The 14344-nt window shown below is 45.1% G+C and overlaps 1 protein-coding gene and 1 pseudogene across 1 annotated transcript in view; both read left to right on the plus strand.

Annotated features, from left to right (window-relative positions):
• Positions 1 to 6319: 6319 nt before the first annotated feature.
• LOC113629352 (vasculin-like protein 1 pseudogene) lies at positions 6320 to 7115 on the plus strand (annotated as a pseudogene).
• A 3385-nt stretch (positions 7116 to 10500) lies between these two features.
• FAM81A (family with sequence similarity 81 member A) overlaps positions 10501 to 14344 on the plus strand; it is an 86595-nt gene continuing 82751 nt past the window's right edge. The window contains exon 1 of the mRNA XM_027123178.1: positions 10501 to 10610. The gene's annotated coding sequence lies outside the window, so the exon portion shown is untranslated. The remainder of the gene's footprint in view (positions 10611 to 14344) is intronic.

Here is a 14344-nt window from a genome sequence, read left to right on the forward strand (position 1 = left end):
AGTTCTTTTTGTACCTCTCACTAATTCATCTACAGACATTTTTTTTAAAAAACACTTTAAAATTAATTAATTAATTTTTGGCTACATTGGGTGTTCGTTGCTGCGCACAGGCTTTCTCTAGTTGTGGCGAGCGGGGGCTCAGTAGTTGTGGCTTATGGGCTCTAGAGAACAGGCTCAGTAATTGTGGCACATGGGCTTAGTTGCTCCGCAGCATGTGGGATCTTCCCGGACTAGGACTCGAACCCGTGTCCCCTGCATTGGCAGGCGGATTCTTAACCACTGTGACACCAGGGAAGTCCCATCTACAGACTTTTTGATAGAAGTATAACTCCTTTCACTGTGGTACAAACATATTAGATAATCCGTTTCTCTCTCTCTCTAATTTCTTGGAAGTATCCTTCCTGTGGTGCTCTACTTCTTGCTTTAGTCTGTACTGGTTGCTCTCCATAAGACTTGTTGGACATCAGTCCTGGTATTACTTTTATCATATTCCTAAGAATTCTCTTTACTATTATCTTGGAGTAGATCTTCCACTTCCTGGGCCCATGTCTCTTTCTTTTTAGCTTACTTTCTTATGCAGTTTACATTTCTCAGTAAAATCCTGAGAAAGTGTACATTTTTGGGAAGTAGCATATATAAAAATGTCTTTATTTTTCCCTCAGACTCAATGGATAGTTTAGCTGGATGTAGAATTCTATAATAGAAATAAGTCTCTCTCAGAATTTTACAGGTACTGATCTTGCTTCCAGTATTACTATTGAGAAGTCTGATGTCATTCTGACTCCTGATTCTTTGTCTGTGATATACTTACAGTCTGGAAGATTTTAGGATCTTCTCTTTATCTTTAGTGTTCAGAAATTTCAAAAAGAACTGCCTTGGTATGAGTTTTTTTTAATTCACTGTGCCAGGTACTTGGTGGTTCTATTCAATCTAGATCATCACGTCCTACAGTTATAAGAATTTTTCTTGTGTAGTTTCTGCAACGTTAGAGGGCTTACTATGGGCAGTCTTATTGGTTGGCGTGTCATCCAATATTGCTCATAAAAGTGCTTGTGTTGAAGTTTTTTTAAAGCTTGATTTATAATTTTCTCTCTTTCAGTATAACAAAAGGCAAGCTGATATCTCTTGTGAAAAATTTTCTACAGATATTATTATTTTCTCCCCTTGGGAAAAGAGTAGACTCTTCCTTGGAAAAAGAAATGTCAAACTTATTATATTAAGATTAGATACTGTGTATGCTTGTGTTTTATTTTTTTTAATAAATTTATTGTTTATTTATTTATTTTGGCTGCATTGGGTCTTCGTTGCTGTGAGAGGGCTTTCTATAGTTGCGGCAAATGGGGGCTACTCTTCGTTGTGGTGCACAGGCTTCTCACTGTGGTGGCTTCTCTTGTTGCACAGCACAGGCTCTAGGCGCACAGGCTTCAGTAGTTGTGGCGCACGGGCTTAGTTGCTCCGTGGCATGTGGGATCTTCCCGGACCAGGGCTCGATCCCCTGTCCCCTGCATTGGCAGGCGGATTCTTAACCATTGCGCCACCAGGGAAGCCCCTTGTGTTTTAAATTTATAATGAATTAGCAAGACTTTTGTATTTGTCACTAAGACCTATCCAAAAAAGACCTATCCAACTTTTGAGTACTGAAATTACCGAAATAAAACAAAATAGTCAAACCAATATTAATTATTTGCTCACTCTTCTGACTGGATTTGGGAGAAAATAAGCCGGGCAAAGCTCAGCCCTGACTTCTGATGTAAGAGACTTGGGCAGAGATACTAGTCAGGAATGGGCCACATCTACTCCTGGTGCTAAGAACAGGGTAGGCAGGTGGAGGAAAGAATCTTAGAGGGCAGAACCCAGGTCAGGTGGTGGCAGGAGTAGGGAAGTAAAAGTCTTCCTTGTTCTGGTGATGCTTTGAAATCCTACCCTATAGTTCAGAAGAATAAACCAAACAGCTGAAAGCAGGGGCCAGATAACTGTCTGGTGGTGGTGGTGGCAGTGGTAATCATTGACTCCTCAGCCATCGCTGGCTATATTCATCCTCAGAGATGTCCATGGGGAGCAGAATGACTTCAACTGGCAGTGGGAGGAAGGACGATGGGCTAGTGATGCCATCTGCACCTTTGCCACAGCACCAAGTATTATGCACAGGCCTCTTTCCCTTTTCAAGGGCCTGGGTGGGTGCTTAATTTGGCTGAATCATATCGGTGGAGCAGGAAGGATGCAGATAAATAAGGCAGAAGCAGTAGTGTGACAATCTCACTCGTTGTTCTTAGAGGAGAACTTGGAATTTGTGTTAGGTGCAGCCACAAATGACCGGGATATTAGGCGCTGTACATCCGTTTGACTAGGACGTTGATAACTTCATGCAATGGAAAGAAATGGTTTGGGGTGTGGCTGACACCAAAAGGATACTCAGAATTGTTCCAAGACAAGCAACATCAGTAATTGTGTGAGGAGCAAGTCAACCAGATTAATTACCAACTTCAGTCTGCATATGTAAGATAAAATAGTTGAGCCAATATTCATTAGACCTTCACTCTTCTGATTGGGTCCTGGGAGAAAATAGTAATAATAAAATGTATATGATATGAGATATAATAAATAATATTAAAATAGTAACTAAAGTGCCCTAAAGTTTTTCTTACATGAGTTAGTGCCTTTGATCTCCATTAGAATCCAGTCAAGTCGGCACTACATTACTGCCACCTTACAGGTGATGCAACTGAGTCAAAGAGACGTTAAGTAACTAGCCTAAACACATACCAGTAGTGTTTAGGAACTTCACAGCGTGAATCCTCCTTAAAAAGAAAAAAAGAATGTGTCAAATTTACAATTTATGATTCTAAGGGGAAGAGAAAGTTACCTCCTGAGTCTATCGTGATGAAAACCTATTACATGACTATGGGGGGGGTGGGAGGCGGCTACAGCTCCTGGTAGAAAGTCCTACAGCTCATTCACATGACCTTGGGAAATCTGCTATAGGTACATGAAAACAATTAAAGTGTATCCAAATGCTGGAGAGGAAACAAAGAGGGTTACACTTGGTATTTCTCCTGTAAGAACAACTGCATGATATTAATTTTAAGTGCAGAATATGTATTGTCTATTAATCAGGACTTTAAAAAGTAGCACTCCGTATACCTTTTGCTAGCAAGCATGCACTCATAAAGCACTTGCTTCTGTTTCATTATTTAAGAAGATGCTCAAATCCCAAAATATTTTTGGCTCTGTGTATTTCAAACTAAAGATTCTTTTATCAGGTTCATTTAGAAAATTATACTAAATCTTCACTCTTTGCCAATGTAGACTTGGGTGAAGGTGTAAGAAATCAGATAGAGTGTTAAAGTTAATTTGTACTCCCCAAAATAAAATTGTTTGTATGTTACTCTTCATATTCTTTTTTTTTTTTTTTTGCGGTATGCGGGCCTCTCACCGCTGCGGCCTCTCCCGCTGCGGAGCAACAGGCTCCAGACGCGCAGGCCCAGCGTCCATGGCTCACGGGCCCAGCCGCTCCACGGTGTGTGGGATCCTCCCAGACTGGGGCACGAACCCGTGTCCCCTGCATCGGCAGGCGGACGCCCAACCACTGCGCCACCAGGGAAGCCCTCTTCATATTCTTTGATATGTACAATCCTTGGGGGAACAAAAGGGGAACTGAAGCAACGTTTATTCACGTCTCACTATGCCACGCATATTATGTACTGAAGTTTATGATGCTTTTTTTTTTTTTTTTTTTTTGCGGTACGCGGGCCTCTCACTGTTGTGGCCTCTCCCGTTGCGGAGCACAGGCTCTGGATGCGCAGGCTCAGCGGCCATGGCTCACGGGCCCAGCCACTCCGCGGCATGTGGGATCTTCCCGGACCGGGGTAGGAACCTGTGTCCCCTGCATCGGCAGGCAGACTCTCAACCACTGCGCCACCAGGGAAGCCCCTATGATGCATTTTTCCTTCCTGGTCTGATGTGATCATTGGGAGGCCATCCAGCATCTGGTTAAAACACAGGCAGTGGCATCAGAAGTGCCCAGGTTCAAAGTCCACCACACCACAAAAATAGCACTTAAAATTTATACAATATATGTCATTATTATTCTTACATGAAATCTAACTATGGCCAATAACATGAAAGATCGATGTTGTATTTCAAATACAAGAATATCAAATACCAACATCTGAAAATCCCACCCACTAATCAAGATTATCAACCATTCATTTATTGATCTACCAGCCCTATCAAATATCTTCTCATGATGAAATTTCTACTCCCTCTTAGAAATCTGCTTAATATTGCAAATCCCAACAGGAGGCTTTCTAGCTATACACTATACATCAGACACAGTAACTGCCTCTTCATCTGTGACTGGTATCTGCCAAGGTGTGAGCTACAGATAAATTATCTGAAACTTACATGCAAACAAAGCCTCCATATTCTCTATCTGTGTATTCATTCTTTCTAGTGCCGTAAAGCTTCGGGACCTGGACAAGCCATAGCAATGTCTCTAAGCCTCAGTTTTACTCACGGATTTTTGCAAGGAATGCATTAAATACTATAGGTAAAGCATTTAGCCCAGGGCCTGACACATAAACACTGGCTATTAGAGCATCACGGCCAGGGCCCAGGTGAGGTAAGGCACGTAAGTGCAAAATTCAAGGGGGTGCTCAAAAAACTCAGTAATGAAGATAAATAATATTTTAATGCAATACTTTAAAAATTGAAATTAGTGTCAAAAATCCATGAAGAACAAAATATCAAAAATTTCAATAAGGACAGTACTGATAGTCCTGATTTTTCCTTTGCTTCACGTCAATGTGGCTTGGAATGGCACGGTATAATGTATCGTGTATGTTGTGTGTATCGTTATTTAGTGGGTATTGTCATTTCTTTTTTGTGGTTGACAGAAGTGAAAGTTGTCTCTTAATTCTCGTACCTGTGAGGATCACCGTCCAATAATGTACTACTTGGCAGAGAAGCTAAAACAAGAGTGTCAGCTTACGTGGGGCTCCATTGTCTAAACTGTGGTGTCCTGACTGGTCAATACATGGTAAATAAACATGATTGTTTTCTCAGCTATACTGAACTGAGCTATTGTGGCATGAAACTTCAGAAGAGCTTAAAGACTATACAGTGTATATATATATATTTTTTTTTTTTTGGCCTATTTTCTGAAAATTGCTGGAAGGAAAATTTTTTCCAAAGTCAGTGTGCAGGAGTCTTAACGGCGCACGCACGTGAAGGAAGGAGGGAGCTAAAGTGATAGATTCCTGTGGCCTTTAAAATGATTGAATAACGATGGAAATGGATGCAAAGTGACTTCTCTACTGAAGCAGAAGATTCTTACTACCTTCCATTAACTCCATTTAGTCTTCAGGAAGGGGCAGAGCGAGTGAAATACAGAAAACTGAAGAGAAGAAAACCTCACTTTGGAACTTTCTCCTTGACTGTTCCTTAAGCCCTGTCTTTCTACTTGTTTTGATTTTGCTGTGAATTTATAAATAGTGAAGACCAAAGAAATAGAAGAAACATTTGAGAGCTTTATACCAAGAAATTTGCCTTGAGAGCTGCTACACTTTTAAGGGAAAAAGCATATCAAGTTCCTGTCTGATTTTTTTTTTTATTAAACAAGATTTCTTATGTCCTTAGGTTTTGAAGGATAAGTCATAGATAAACACATACCTGCACACTAGTTTTAGCAGCTGTGTAAGAATAATGTGATTTATAAACTAAGGGCTTTGTAATGTGGATGTTTTGCTACTAGAGTTGACTGCTCAGAAGATCTTTTATAGCTCTTCAGTGTTTTATTTTTGATCTATCACTTCAATGACATTATTTGCCCAAACAAAAGTCCATCTGTCCCTCAAAGCTATGACTTTTTATGAACAGTGTTTGCATTCAATGTGCAAATGTCCATGTATTATCTATTTAAGCAACATCATAGGGCCGTCACTCAAGGAAGTTGAATGAGGTGAACATTAATATAGCTCTTTCCCCTATTTTTTAAGTGTAACAAATACTTTTTACATTCCCCTCCCCCTTCCCTTTTCCTCTTTCCCCTTTTGGAAACATGTCAGGATCTAGATAGTTTAAGATGAGCAACTGAGGGGACTGAGAAATTGATCCACACAGAGCCTGGCTTCTTTGTGTTTCATCATAAGGTGTGCTGCCGGCCAGCCTAATTTTAAGTACCCTTTTAACAAGAGAACCTCGTGGAAATCCAGCTGGCAGACTCAAGGAGTTCAGGAAACAGGACCACAGAGGTTACACTCTGGGATCCTGGCCATGAGGTTGGATGCCTCACCTTGTTGAAAAGAGACACTGGACCTAAATGGTGCAGCATGACTTTGTTCCTGCTTGACTAAATTTCTCAACACACAGTCAGCTAAGTCACCTACAGCCACCTTTGAAAAACACGGAGAGCACCTACCCTGAGGAGGTGGTAGACTTGGAGTAAGCCGTCGTCAACCTAATTCCTCTGATGGCTTTTTTAACAATGGACCTCTACGAACGACAGGAGATTCCTGGCACCAGCCCTCCCTATTCCGCCATGATTCCGTGGACTCTGGTGTCTCTAAGGGAGCATATGCTGGAATCACAGGGAACCTATCTGGTTGGCACGGCTCTTCCCGAGGTCACGACGGCATGAGCCAGCATAGTGGGGTGGCACAGGGAACCATCACCACTGGAATGGCAGCTTCCACTCCCGGAAAGGCTGTGCCTTTCAGGAAAAGCCAGCTACAGAGATTAGGGAAGAGAAGAAAGATGATAAGGTGGAAGGGTTGCAGTTTGAAGAAGACGACTTTCCTTCTTTGAATCCAGAACCTGACAAACAGAGTCAGCCATGTAGACCTATGGGGACCCCTTCTGGACTGTGGGAAAACCCACCTAGTGCCAAGCAGCCCTCCAAAATGCTAGGCATCAAAAAAGTTTCCAAACAAGATCCTGCTGCTGCCTTCTCTGCTGCATTCACCTCACCAGGATCTCACCATGCAAATGGAAACAAATTGTCAACCGTGGTTCCAAGTGTCTATAAGAACCTGGTTCTTAATTATAAGGTTATTCTAGAACTTCTGGCCATAAACTCTTTGGATAAATCCTCCTTTATTCCAGATTTCACTCTCTAGTGGGTAGTATTATGTTAAGGCTCAGTTGTTTGCTGTTTCAACACAACTCAGGCTGCCTTCGCCCTGCTATGTACACCAGCAATTACCTAAGTTAAGACATAGATAACACCTCCTAAGTTAACACTACTACACTACTAGGAAGAGTCTTCCAATATTTTATGCTTCCCTGCTGGTTGTGCCCTAATTATAATTACTTTAAAAAAACCTTGTGAGATGGATAGATACCAACAAATCCATAAGCAAAACATAATATTTGAATTAGCTAACACATGAAGGGAAGTTATTAGCAAAAACAGATAAGTCAATTACAGTTTACTCAAAACATGTGAAAAATCCACTATTTTTACATATAAAAGAGGAAAACAAGGGATTTCCTTAATTCTAAGATGTTACTATTATCAACAAAGAAAACCACCAAAGAAAAGTCATAAAGAATAACATATTTTATGAACTGATTATTAAGAGAATAATGTCCCACAGTCTGAACCCCACCTTTGTTCAATGTAAGATTTCTCTTATTTGATGAAAGATTTTTTAAAAGGAAATGGATATGGTGATGATGAAATTAGGGGCAGAATTTAGATTGAGTTAGTCAGTGCAAAATGATGTATTGTGCTCTCTGGTTCTTCATGACTCCAACAGCACATATAAATGCAAAGCATATTTTCTCCTATCTTGAAAATGTTCGCTTAGCACTAAAAACCTCTCTGTTGACCTTATTTCTCACCTTCCCTGCACTACCAAACTTCTCTAAAGAGTGACCCACACCTCCTCCTGCATTTCTCTGGCAGCCAGTCTTTTCTTAACCCACAGCAGTCCAATAACTCAAAAATACCCATGAAAGGACTTCCCTGGTGGCGCAGTGATTGAGAGTCCGCCTGCCGATGCAGGGAACACGGGTTCGTGCCCCGGTCCGGGAAGATCCCACATGCCGCGGAACGTCTGGGCCCGTGAGCCATGGCCGCTGAGCCTGCGTGTCCGGAGCCTGTGCTCCGCAATGGGAGAGGCCACAACAGTGAGAGGCCCACGTACAGCAAAAAAAAAAAAAAAAAAAAAAATACATTTCCTGTAATGAGTCACAATCAAACAATTCTGGAAAAACAGATAGTTCTTTGAAATTTATCCTACAGAAATAGTTTGAGTTGGAAAAAAATTAAGGTAGGCTTAAATCATTGTGCACTGTGTCTCCTCAGGATTCAAAACATGTCACCTGAACAGGGGGGAAGACAAGGTCAGAAGTGGGAAGTCGTGGCTCTGCTATACTATGAAACTTCAGGATTCCTACTGAGGAATTCAGAGTTTGCAAGAGCTGCAATTATTTGTCTTCTTACTAATGAATCTTTTAAAATTTTGGATTCTGTTTATGCTAATTGATATGATTTTTTAAAAGGAAATTAAAGTCAGCCAGAATAAAATGGTGTGTGTACGTAGCAAGGACCCTCATTCACCAGGTCCTCTTCTTCTCTACCCTTGAGAGTGATGGAGTCTTGTGGCAATTACAGCATAAAGTTATGCTTTGAAGGCCAGCAGAAGTACAGGAGGGAGTTTCCTCTGTTTTGCAGATGCTCCACTCTGAGGATTATAAGGATTGCTGCCATTCTCCTAGGAAGCCAGGAATGGGTGCCCTGCAGCTCTGAATCAAGGGGGAGTGGCAGAATGGAGCTGGGACCAGGGAAGAGAGTGGGATAGTAAGGGCGGGGGGTGGAAGAAATGAGGCAGAGGGGACTTTCATGTGCCCATCTGAGATGTACACCTTACACTCTGGAAGGCAACCCAATGGGGACAGGCAAGAAGCATTCTGAACCTTTCTTGGGACTCTTGATGGTGGGCTCTGGGTTTGAATGAGTACTTTCCCGTAAGACCTGCACGTCTTTCCAGACATAGCAGAGACTTATGTTTCAAAAATATTTTCAGTGGGAGAAAGTCAGTGGGAAACTGAGTGATACTGTTATCAGGATGACGTAGGATTCAATTCCATATACATTTACTGAGTGCGTACCATGTGCCAGGCAGTGGGAATCAAAGGGAAAAAAGGAAAGAATAATCACTGAGCTAAAGGGATGCTCCTAGGTCAGATTTCCACACCATAGTTCTCCAGGTCATGCACTCTCTTTATCACAATGTCAGTTTCATGCTGTCTGTGGTTATTTGATTGATGTGTTTCCGGCTGTAAGCTCTATGAGAGCAGAGATTCCTGTCTCTTTTTCTTTTTCACCATTGTGTATGCACAGTTCCTAGAGTTTGACAAGCATCCAATAAGCATTGTTCACTGAATGTTATGGATGCATTAGCCCTTTGTGGGGATAGTATCCCGTTTTATAGGTATGGAAACAGAATATCCAAGACCACATAGAAGTAACTGCTGGAGAGAGAACTCCAGAACAACTCAGCCTGACTCCACAGCCCAGGGTCTTTCTACCAAATTCCCCCTTTCCCTGGGTCGGAGAGGCTGTGGCTGGTGGAGGAGACGGATAGGAACACCCTTCCTGGGTAAATACTAGCGACACGAAAGAGGTATGAATCGGAGGTGGGCGTAGGTGGGGGTCCCCAACTCTGCTTAAATCCCGCCCACAGAGAGGAAGCAAATTTCTGAGTGGATCGGCGTGTGCATCCTGCTCAGAATGCACATTGAGAGGAAGGTGCGAAGAGTTAGGACGCCCTAGGAGGCGGGCGAGGCAGAAGGGAGGAGGAAGGGATGTAAAGAAGAGGGGTGGTAGCACTTCTTTCTTGCGTCGTGCCTGCTGCCATGAGACCGGATCCTTGGTCCCAGTGGCCGGTGTCAAGGGGATTCATTAGATGACACTTGGCCGCCTCGAGGGTTAGTTAGTCCCGCTGCACAGGTGGGGCGTCAACGCGCAAGCTGTTTCCCAGACGGTGGCCTCATAAAATAACTTCTCCTCGATTTGGAAGGGGATGGGGGTAGATAATAACGCTTTCTGTGGGAAAGAGGTTTGGTAAATAACGGATGTTAGGGCTCTGAAGAGAATTACAGGGCAGGCACCATGGCTATTATCTTAATCAGGCACCATTTCAACACCCCTCTCTTCAAGTCAACCAGCCCTACAAGAGGACTTATTTTCCAATAAGCGAAATCCCCGCCCGCCGACTCCGAGCGGCTGGGCTGCGAGCTGGGTGGGAAACAGCAGCGGGAGGAGAGGCTATTTTGGGTGTGGGAAAGCGGAGGGAGGAGGGGCGGCGCCGCTGGGCTGGGCGCGGGCGCGGGGAAAGCCTCCAGCTCGGGCTGCCACGGCAACCGCGTCCAGGCAACGCGCCCGGAAGCCGCTCGGGCGGCGCGCGGCTGCTCGCGCCCCCCGGGAGCCGCGAACCCGGCCGGGCCGCGCGCCGGGCCAGGCGGCAGGCGCGCGCTGATTGGACGGCGCTCCCCGCGGCGCGGGCCCGCAGCCGGGCGCCTAGAACAGCCAGCGCCAGCGGCCGCCGCACCCAGCCGCGCCGGCGAGGACATGGGCAGCCGCGGCGCGCCCGCCCCCCGCGCCGGTGAGTGCCGCGCCCCGGGCCCCCGCCCTGCCGTCTCCCGTCGCCCGAGGCGGGAGCTCCCCGGGCCAGCCGGTGACCTTGGGGCGGCCGCCGGGGGGCCGGGCTCGGGGGAGAGAGAGCTGACGCTCATGTGACCTGCTGCCGGCCGGAGGGTTTAACTGCATGCTGACGCGAAGGGATGAAGTTGGGCACCGAGCGCGACTGGCGTTGCATTTTTGCGGGGGCCGGGGGAGGTTGCATGCTAGCAAGCCAGCAGAAGCCCCGAGGGACTGTTTGGGGGAGCTGGGGTGGAGCACGGATTGCCAGGGGGCAGTGCCAAGTCAGCCGTCCCGTTACTCAGAGCAGAGTGACCTTGGGCGGGTTCACCTCTCTGCCCCCTCCCCACCCCTTTCTCATCTTTAAAAGGAGGGGCTCGGGTTCTTTGAAGTTCCAGGGTGCTGTTGTGCCGTCTTACGGTGAGCTGAGGAGGGGCCCCCAAGTACTGCAGGTACAGGACATACGAGGCTTAGCCTTGTTTCTTCTACCAGGGGTTTCCATTAATTGGCTCTCAAAGTGGTAAGATATGTTACCGTTTTGTGAAAGATTATGGAGAGAAAGCAGTGGCTGATGAGAGAGTGGCTTCTCCTGATGCCCAGGTTAAAGCCTCTTGAGTGCTCTAAAGTCATGCCCAAAATCAGGGTTAAGACTCCTGAGTTCTTCCCTGTAGTTAATCTAATAGGAAACTTTGTATTTGAACAGGTAGAATCCAAACCCAATAGTGGCAGAGGCAGCAGCAAATGAAGTGAGTCATTTCTTCAATATGCACGAGGTTGTGTGTGTGCGCGCGCGTGCGTGTGTGCCTGGCTGCGCTCACGCCCTCATCTTAAAGTCTGTGTATGTCAGTGTTAGAAATTATTTCATCGGAGTAAGCAGATTTGAACCTACAGAAGTGCAGCTCTCTCAGAAGCAGGGGCGAACACTTGCAGCTTGCTCTTTAAATGAGTTGGGTTTGTGAAAGTAAATATGTTCTTTACTGAGAAACATCCCTAGCGTTTACCCATTGGGGGATGTGGGGGGCGGGTGAGGGTAGCAGTGCTCCTGAGACTCAGTCATCTGTGTCACCTCTTCTGTTCTTAACATTGGCTGGGGCCCCTTTCTGTATTCTCAGTTCATAAATTCCCCTCTTCCTGGGAGAGCGAAGGGAGGGAATGTCCTGTCCCTCTCACAGGTTTGGGGTTGCCCCATCTGTCTTTCTGCTCCAAAGCAAACCTTGATATTCCTTCCAGTCTGATTTCATCTGTATAAAAATGTGGGTTGGGAAGACAGATTTTTCAGTGTTAATGAATAAGCTTCTGCAAGCTTGTTTACCCAAAGGTTTAATAATCTGTAATGGTTTACATATTAGAAATCTGATAGCGTTCAGATAGAAAAATCCTTACTGCCCAAGAATCCAGCCACTAAGCCCTACAGACCCTTTAATGAATCACACCTCATTACACTTGGATCCCTTAATAACAAACTGTTCAGCCTCCTGTCCTGCAGGCTGCTAACCTGTGTGTCTCCAACCTGCCTTGCAGTCTCTTGTTTCTTACATCCTGCAGCCACATGCCTTTGTTTTCATTTTGCTGTAGCTGAGTCCATCACCTGTCCGTCCCCTAGCTCCAGAGCCTGAGTGAACAACTTCCCTCAGAACAGCCCTCTCCCATCTCAACCGGTGCAGGGACTGGGCTTCCCCTTGCTTCTCAGTGCTGCCTCCAGACCATTAACCCATCCCTAACAGAGTCTTCGCGCAACACGTCATGCTGTCTGCTTGTGCCCTATACCCTCCTTATCTTCTGAATCAGCGCTTGCCAAACCTGGTGGCTCCTCAGAATCACCTGGAGCACTTTGAAAAACGCAGCTCTTTAGACTCTCCTAAACATACCACATTAGAATCATCAGGTGGGCAAGACCTAAACATTTTTATTTTAAAAACAAACCCAAAAAGAAGGAAACAGAAGGGGAGGGAAGATGGGGAGGGAAAAGAGAGTTCACCAGGTAATTCTGATATACGCCCAGGTTTGGGAATCACTTCACTTGATGCTACAAAAAAATTAACAAACAAAGAAACAAACATGAACAACTAACTTGGTTCTGTTCTCTACCTTGTCTCTTGCTGGTGACTTTGGCATCACTGTTGAGGCTCTATTAATTCACTGATCTTGAAGTTCATCAAGGTCCTCAACATCAACTTTTATGGCCTTGGTTTCTACTTTACTTCAGCCACTCACTTCTTGAACTTGTTTAGTCATGGGAAGTTTTTCCACCTTCAAGATCTGGAACTTGGATGTCAGTTTGCTTCGCCGATTCTTTCCACTTAACTGAACCAGACTAACCGTCACTGAAGACTCTGGTCCCGTAATCACTTACTGTTCCAATCCCTTTATGTCTCTGTTTATCTATTTGGAGTGTATACGTTCCAGCCATTTTGGTTTTGTCCAGAATCCGAGAATCCTTTGTCTTAACATGTTGGACTTCTCATATTCCAGTCCTCAATCCAAAATCACCCTCATCATCTGCTTTTCCTTCTCCCAGTCTGCCAAGTTATCGCAAAGACCTTTGCACTGGTTCCACTGTAAACTTATGCTAGCTCTAATTTCACCTAGGTCTTACTTTTCTGTGAAAAAAGAAATCCATCTTTTATGAACTCCCAGCTGCATTCCATTAGAGGTTATGCCAGACTTTTCCATTCCTTCAACTTCCAGTCAGTTTCCTTTCTGGAGACAGCCTTTTTTCATTCACGAGATTAAGGATGTTTATATTGGAGTTTACTGCCTTCTGCTTTAATGTTAGTTCCCACTGTACCCTCCTCACCACCCCAAGCATTCTTTTTTACCCATCTTTGTCCTTCTTTATTTCCTCCCTCTGAGGAAAGAAATGTCTATCAGTCCCTTACCCAAGATTAACTCACATGTGTTGCACACTTTGTCTGGACTTTTCTCCTTCTTCCTTGCCTCTTTTGGGAACTTGCTCCATTTGTTATTCCCTTTCTCTAATTTCTTTGGTCCCTCCTTACTCTGCCCCAGCCCTCACTCCACCCTACATTCAAATCATCTTCTCATAATAAAAGAAATTGTGTTAGAGTCCCAGCTCCATCCAAGAGAACTGTCTGCAGTGATGGAAATGTTTTGTATCTGTGCTGTCCAACGTGGTGGTCACTAGCCGTATTGTCACTAGTAGCCATATAGTCACCAGTAGTCAGATGTGACTGCTGAGCACGTGAAATGTGGCAAGTGTGACCGAGCAACTAAATTTCTGATTTTTGTAAAATTTCAATTAATTTAAATTCAGTTGAAATAGTCACCTGGGGCTGATGGCTGCTGGACTGGGCAGCGCAGTGCTGCACCCTGCTCCTCTGTTGAACTGTCTTCCGGTTTCCCCGCCTCCGACTGCCCACTTACTCCTTCTGGCCTCAGCCCCACCTTTCTGTTGAAACTGCTGTCGCATAGGGCTCCAGCAGAGGTGTCCAGGTTGCAGAGCTGAGGCCTGTACCCTGTCTCCCTGCTCCTTGGTCTCTGCCCCGCATCTGGTGCCAGCGGGTACCCTTTTTCCCAGCCTCTCTCTTTCCGCGTCTCCTTGTCACTGGCTCTTCAGGGGCAACTCAGACCTCACTTACCTCCTTTCTCTTCCTGACCTCTGAATGGGAGGTTCAGTGGGATCCTGTCCTGGGCCTTTTTCTTACCTGGCCTCCTCCCTTCTCGCAGCATCAACCCCAT

The sequence above is a fragment of the Aethalodelphis obliquidens genome, unplaced genomic scaffold (genome assembly GCF_003676395.1).
Source record: "Aethalodelphis obliquidens isolate GAN/ISIS:26980383/991018 unplaced genomic scaffold, ASM367639v1 scaffold26, whole genome shotgun sequence".
NCBI lineage: Eukaryota > Metazoa > Chordata > Mammalia > Artiodactyla > Delphinidae > Aethalodelphis > Aethalodelphis obliquidens.